Source organism: Amblyomma maculatum, chromosome 2, assembly GCF_055883805.1.
Source record: "Amblyomma maculatum isolate TAMU_Amacu chromosome 2, ASM5588380v1, whole genome shotgun sequence".
NCBI lineage: Eukaryota > Metazoa > Arthropoda > Arachnida > Ixodida > Ixodidae > Amblyomma > Amblyomma maculatum.
The window spans coordinates 98,189,364-98,197,168 of record NC_139345.1 but is presented as its reverse complement, the minus strand read 5'-3'; the positions used below and the strand labels follow the sequence as shown (position 1 = coordinate 98,197,168).

General features: G+C 44.6%; 1 pseudogene; it reads right to left on the bottom strand.

Annotated features, from left to right (window-relative positions):
- Positions 1–4,332: 4,332 nt before the first annotated feature.
- On the bottom strand, positions 4,333–5,310 carry LOC146199353 (uncharacterized; annotated as a pseudogene).
- Positions 5,311–7,805: the final 2,495 nt, after the last annotated feature.

Genomic DNA, 7,805 nt, shown 5'->3' with positions numbered 1-7,805 from the left:
GCACACACTCTGTTCCTCAACTACCTGTCGGATCCATGCACACTGTCCTGTATAGTCGGAAGGCGATACATACGCCGGATGGACAACATCCATCGTTGCGGCCGAATCGCGCAGTACCTTGCAAGGCTTCCCGTTGACTACTAGGTCATGCAGGTAGGGTTCTAAAAGCTGCATATTTTCATCGCAGTCCCTGACATACGAGAAAGCAATCTTTTCTTTCCGGCAGTTGACGGCAATGTGACCCTGCTCATTACACCTAAAGCATGTGAGCGGCTTCCTAGCCTCAAGCTTATTCTTTGTGTTCTGCACGTTGGTCACTTCCCCACTTTTCTCACTGCCGTCCTTTCTAGGGAATTTGCCTGAAGAAACCTTCATTTCTTCGTTTCCAACTCTAGCAAAGTGCCTTTCCTGACGGTTTTTCATACTGAACTTGGGATTGCGGGGCCTATCCACTGCTGGGTTGCTGAATTGTCGGCGCGAAGCATACTCCTCAATAAGTTCGGCAGCTTCAGTTGCCGACTTAATTTCGCCTCGGTCCTGTAACCAATTTCTTTCTTTTTCTGGGAGGCAGTTATAAAACTGCTCCAAAAGAATTTGCTCGACTACAGCGTCCCTATCACTGTAGGAATCTGTGCTCTTTAGCCACTCGCCCAAATTAACTCTTAAATTGTACAGGAATTCAGGGTAACTCTCGTCCCTGGACTTAGTAGCTTTCCGAAAACGTTGTCTGAACGCCTCGGCGCTAAGCCTATACTTTCTCAGAAGGCAAGCTTTGACCTTCTCGTAGTTGTCCGCGTCCTCCTTGCTTAGCCGCGCGACAACCTCCGCTGCCTCGCAGGGCAGAACCGTCAATAATCTCTGAGACCAAGTGTCTCGCTGGAAGGACAGTTTTTCGCAGGTTCGCTCAAAGTTAGCCAGATACAGACCGATATCCCCTGATATCACATATGGCTGCATGTACTTTGACATCTTGAAATCTGCCTCCTTGTTGAGAAGAGGTACCGCTAGCTGGGGACAATTGCCCGACCTCTTGCTCAACTCTAGTTCTAATTTCCGGAGCTCAATTTCTTGGTCCAGCTTTTTTGCTTCTCTTTCACGCTTCTTTTCCTCTTTTTCCCACTCACGTTCGCGCTCCCTTTCCTCTTTTTCCCTCTCAAGTTCACGCTCACGCCTCTTTTCCTCTTTTTCCCGCTCTTTCTGCTCTTTTTCCCGCTCCTTCTGCTGTCTGAGCTGTTCCTTTTTTTGACCGATGAGGTTCCATGCTTCACTGAGCTCCTCATCATCGGCTCCCAAATCTGTGATTGCCTTTATAATCAAAGGTTTTCGTGCCAAACCACTTGTATCAATTCCCAATTCCTCACACAATTGCAACAGTTCCGGTTTCTGCAGCTTTTGTAGGTCCATGATCGCTCCGAGTGTCGGCTACTTCCAAAACAACAGTGCAAACTACCAAACCTAAAGGCGTTTCCACACTCTCTTTACCAGTTCTAAAATCTAACCCTGTTCTAGAACCTGGTCCACATCAGAAGAAAAGCCAAGCACTCACCCACACATGCGATCGATGTTCCGAGCTGCCCTCTTGTTGGCCGAATGTTGCTCCTGCTTGTTGCTTGAGATGCCACCTCCGATCACAAGGTGTTGTGGCTTGTAGCTTCAGATCCACCTCCAATCACCAGATGTTGTGGCTTGTAGATTCAGATCCCACCGCTGGTCACCAGTTGTCGCGACGCTGGGGCTATGTCGACCCGGCCTTCACTTGGTAGCGTGCAGAGACTCGGGGTTGAAGAAGGACTGAATCTTCGAAGTTGGTAAAATATGTACAAGCAGGTTTACTGGCACTTTGAGAAAACGTATTTACAAGAATATTTACATGAAAAAGATGGGTACATCAGCAAAATGACAAGCGTTAAGAGTTCATAGCGAGAAGCGACTGGATGAGCCGTTTACCCAGGGCCCAGAGCGACATTTCGTGCTCTGCAGCGTCCTTAAAAACCCCCTATGTCCAGCCCCTCTCTGAAGATGCTGACCAACCAAATCCAGGGCCATCCAATCGAACACATCACTGCACTGATGGTCTGAAGCACTGACTGGTCCGGCATTCATTCGTTGGGCGTGATCACTTGTTGGCGGGAAAAGCTTGGGAACGGCGAGGAGAGGAGGTACATTTCTATTCTTCAGCAAAGAAACCACAGGCTGGTTCTGGGGGTTTTACTTCTCAGAAACCCGAGTGCACGTGGCGCCGCATAGGGCTCCCAACATGGTCCCTTTTCGACAATTGCAAATCTTTCCTGCATTCCCGGGAAATCACTTAATGGCCGTATGAGTCATGCTCTTCTCTTGTCCTGCACGTCAGCGGACATGTCACTCTGTCGTCTCCTTTGGATAGGAGGCATTCATCACTGGAGGATAGCACTTCTCGACTGGAAGGGTGAACAAAAGAAAGCACTTCCTGCTATTTCCCGCAGGGGGACGTTTCTTTGTGTTTTTCCAGACGTTCTCTTGACAGGGCCAATTTGGCATTTGCAGGTTGTCCACAAAGCAAAACATGCTTACAAAACAGGATTCCTGGAAACAGGCTCACTTAGAGCCAATGGACCATCACCACATATTCACAAAACTTTTCCATGCCCACAGGCGAACAATAGAGCGCGCAAATGCGGATGCTTGGTCGTAACATGTTGTAGTTTCCCAAATGGATAAACAGTATTGAAGGCGTGCATGCACTGGACTATAATACAGCTGTTTTTTCTGTCCTTGGGGTAGCAGGTTTCTTAGCCTAATAATTACACCGATAGATCTCACAACACTGGGTTTTATGCGGTCGATATGATTTGACCAGTTCAAGTTTTCTTCAAACAAAACGCCAAGAAATTTATGAGAAATGGAGCGCTGGATGGTTTCACCATTATATTATGTACGGGTGAAAAAATAAAGATCTGCTTATACTAGTGGAAATATAAGGTCTATACGTAGGGTTGCAAGTGTCCGAAACGCTTGAAGATCTGCTTTTTAAGAAATATTGATTAAACTTATTCGCGAGTGAAACTCTGGTGTATATTGATTCGCCATCGCTTATCTCAGAAACAGGGCTTTTTTTTTTTTTTTATGAGAAAGCAGTTCATTTAGAGATTTACAGACCTTTTTGGAGTCATTAGGAATGTTATTGAATCTGTTCTCAAAATAACTTTCGCGTGCTAATTGTATATCCCGGGTCAGCCTGTTTCTTACCTTTTTAAAATTTATTAAGTACTCCGGATACCTTGTCTTTATAAAAGTCGTTTTCGTTCTTTTATTCTTTTTAACAGCTCGTTGTCAATTCATGGTTTCCTGCATTTCTTATTGCAGTTAGTCTTTCTTAAAGGAAATGCCTCCTCATAAAGCTGTTTGAATACTGTAGCAAAATGGCAGAACGCCTGTACAGGATCTGTCAAATTGTAATTGCAAGACCAGTCTAGTTTGCTGATTGATCTTGCAAAAAAAGAAAAGCCATCATGCATGCTTTCATATAACGCTCTATATGGTGGTCGCGCGTCATGTTCTTATTATCGTTGTATCTTTGTTTCTGGCTTGGAAAATATAAATATCGACATGTGAGCACTTACTTCTCATATTAAGACACCCGACTAGACCAGTTGTTTGCACCGTGAAGCACAAGTCAAGTAGGATTTCAGATTCATTCGTCACCCTAATAGGAACAGTGATAATGTTTCCGTAGCCAAAAGAAAAGAACACATCCAAAAATTCCCGTGCGTGATGCTCTAAATAAAGTAGATTAATATTAAAATACCCAGTGATAACGAAACGTTTACCAAAATGTGAACAGAAATCAAACATGTACGTGGTCAATGAAATCTAGCAGCTTAGATATAACTCCAGTGGGTGGCCTGTAAATGACGACAAATATAGTGCTAGCACATTCAATCATCAGGGATTCATAGTCATCAAGCGTAACAGTGAACTCACGAATGACATCAAAAGAAAAGTTGAATGTGACATAAAAAGCTACACTTCCCCCTTTTTTAATTTTTCCTGGGAAGTGAAACACATTTATATCATAGGAAGTGCACCGCATCAGGCTCATCACGAAACCATGTATTAGAAAAAAACCATAATATCAAATTCGTGATCTAATTCATCTAGGAGCAAGCAAACAGATTCATGCTTACTTTTTAAACTTTGTGCATTCAAATGAAACATAGAAAGCCGGTTATCACGACGAAATGCTCTGCTTTCTTTAAAGGATTACTTGTCGTATTACTTGCATTCGCGAAAAGAGATTGTCATTTTATGGACGAATTAACCAAGGAACTGGGGCAAATGACTGCCTCTACCTTATTTTATCGAGGCCTTCCATCGTGCAATTCTGATAACCCGAGAGCGGGCGGCACAGCGTACGAAGAGTTTGCCATTTTTGTGCCACGCAAATTGATAATCTTTTTCATCCGCTCGTGCATTTAGGTGTCAGAAAAGCTTTTTGTTTTTAGCTGTGAGGTTTTCATTGAAATAAATAAATGTTTTTCTTTGAGTCTTTCGTGCAGATTTCTTTCGTGCCAAGCATCTCTTTTTATACGGGAAGTAAGCGGACAAGAACGAGTGGAAACTTTACATTCTTGTCGGTATTAGCTTTCTTGGTTTCGACGTCTGTTGCATCAGCTCGTGGCCTCAGCGGAAGGCGGTGGGTGGACTCAGTATCTGGTCCAGAGAGATGCGGAAGCTGCAGATCGTCCGCGATGCGATTAAGCTTTTCAAGCAGGTTTTCACTTTCATGTAAGGGAAGACCATGTACTTCTAGATTGAGCCGTCTGCTGTACTGATCGAGGTCATTTACTTGCTGCCAAAGCTCGTGAATTTCCTGATCATTTACTTTGACCTCCAGCTTTTCCACACGTTTACGTAGGCTTGCGATATTTGAATTTTGCAGCTTCATCTTAATGATGAACTCGTCATATTTTGAAGACATCTCGTACATTGACTGTTCAACATTTATCAGTGTTTCCTTTATTTCTTTCAAGGCATCTACTAACTTTCATTCCGAATAGAATAGCAAGTTTGCGATGAATCTCTAAAATTTCAGATGAAAGGTTCGGCTGAGCTACCTCGTCATCAGTTGCGGCACTGTGACCACTTCGGGCCTTGGCTGTTGTGCAAGTGGCACATTTCCAGGAATTTAAGGCCGCCTCGATGTTTTTCGGTGCGCAGTAAAGATACACCCGAGCAGGCGCCCACATGATAACTGAATTCACAATCCGAACAAGATAGGTAACTTTCTTCGTCGCCAAACGAGTTGCTGCATACGAGAGATTCAGACATGTGTATAAAAACAGGCGCGCTCAGAAGCAGCGGCAGCCACACACCCTATGAGTACAAAGTCAACGGGACAAGCCTGTAACATATGAAGGGTTGTCTTAGACGAGCGCCAGGAACATTCGGCACCGCTGCTGCTGAGTGTATGTGAACGCTGCTGTCGATGTGGGCCCTTTCTGTAGTGGTCCTGATGGGACGTATAGTTATGAAATGATGATTAACGGAACAGGCGCGTTGTCTTCTGGTAATCGGCTGGATCTGGGCTTGAGGAAGGAACAAGGCACGTGCGGGGGGGGGGGGGGGGGGGGGGTGATTCCTGTGACATATGAAGGGTTGTTTTAAGCTGAGCGCGAGGAACATTCGGCACCGCTGTTGCTGAGCGTATAGAGCTGAATGTAGTCTGCACCAAGTGGTACTAAGGTTTATCATGTGGCACTGTGCAAATGGCACCAAAGGCTTGTGGTACTCGTTTAAAGTGATGATAAATTTGGCCATGTTACGGTATAACTGAACGTGTATGCCTGTGAGGCTGGCTAACCCAAAATTGTCTTCTGACACATTGAGGATAAAAAAGGCCTGCTTCACTGTTTCAGCCAAATGTGTCTTCTGACACATTAGAGAGGACGAGAATAGCCGTTTCAGTGTTCCATATTTAGTCACATTTGCTCTCCCGATGGTATGTGTGGTGTGGAAGTCAATGTGCCCATTTGCATGGCTAGCTGGCTTCTAATACAGGAGTTAGGATGAGGGAAGAAGTTTCAATATAATTTTTGGTCTACTGGACGAAATCTAGAACGTGCCTTCTGTAGAAGTGTTATGCTAATGAAATTGATGCGCCATGTTTGACGCATTATTTGGGTGTCACTTTGACTTCATGCACAGTACCATTTGCATTCAATGGCACACCTGTGGCAATATAATTAATTTCTTTCTGAATGGTTGTATCTATTATGGCGGTCGTGTGAAAACTAAACCTAGATACATATTGGATAATGGCACAGAACTGCAGGCCAATTGTCACCATGCTCTGTGCTAATGTGCGTCGGGCACTCCAGGACAGCATTCAGCCGAGTGGCGGAAAATGCAATATAAGTTTATACATATCAGTACATAACCCTCATCTTATGCCTCGATTAACGCACAGAATTGCTTTTATAGCACAAATCACTAAAAAGGCCGCATATACGAGTACTTGATCACCTATGATTGAAAAATGCAGCAGTTTGCATGCCCTAGTTGAGATATGTTCCGCTGAAGTGTCAAACCTGTGAAATAATACAAGAGGCCATAGCCTGCCCTCCAAGTACTGTTGTGACATATGCTATTGCAGGACATGAAACAATGGTATGCTGCTTCACTGCGTTCAGATGTTGACGGCAAGAGTTTCTTTGGTCCGGTAGTAATGGCACACATTGACAGACAATGATGCGATGTGACTGCATGGAAAATTAAAGGAGCACCCACATACACAAGTTATCCACTGTTACTTCGCAGAATATGTGCGTATGCAGAAAAGCTATAGTTGAAGCCGCAGACTACAGGTGCCGCTGGTGATGTGAAGCTTTTCTCACATGCCTGCATTTTCACTTGCGAATAAACTTATAAAAAGGGTCCCTGTAAACCAAAAGTGAAGCCTCCCAAGCCTGTAAGGACAATGCTGTATGCCAACCTTGTAGCTTTTTCTTAGCCTTGAGTGACGACGAAGAGCCCAGTGAAGTACTACTGCAGAGCGTAAAATGGAGAACTTAATTTGCTACTACATCTTTGTCATGCACAGGATGCCTCTGACCCACCTATTCTTTTTTGAAAGCAAGTCCCCTTCTACTCAGTGAACTGGCGGCTACTTAATGAAACATGCGGTGACCTTGTCCTGTGTATCATATTGGTCTTTCAAGCTCTATAATGGTCAAAATAATTCAGCAACAGCAGGCCGTTCAAAAGTTGCCCAGGCTCTCTCGTCCAATGTATGCAGCCAGTGAGCACATAGAGAAGGTGTTGTTCACATTAACACAATGTCGGTGAATACTCGTGCCACAAGGTGAAAATTGCATCTAGAGCAGCGTGCCAACCATCACCATTTCCGCTACTGGCAAGTACCAGCGCTATGCTGTGTCCGAAAATGTATTGGCCCACTCTCTTGGCGCTGATTACACCTGATTGTGTGCCACAAGATCCACAAGTGGCTGGGTCTCTCTGGGCCCTCAGAATAAACACATCCCCACATCCCCACAGTAGCCCAAATGCCTCAAATGGTGCTAATTGTGGATGATCATTGTTCACCATGCATGGTCTGTAGACCCTATTACATACACAGATGTCGTCTGCACCCATCGTCTTAACTAAACTGCTATTCCTTCATTAAGGTGTTCCTCATAACCTGAGCCGCTTTGGGATGTTAAACCGTGCCAAACCAAACTAGTATACAACAATGTGCAAACATTCTTCAGCGCAGTATCGACAGTACTTACCGAATGCAATAGCTTTGGCCTCCAGTACCAGGT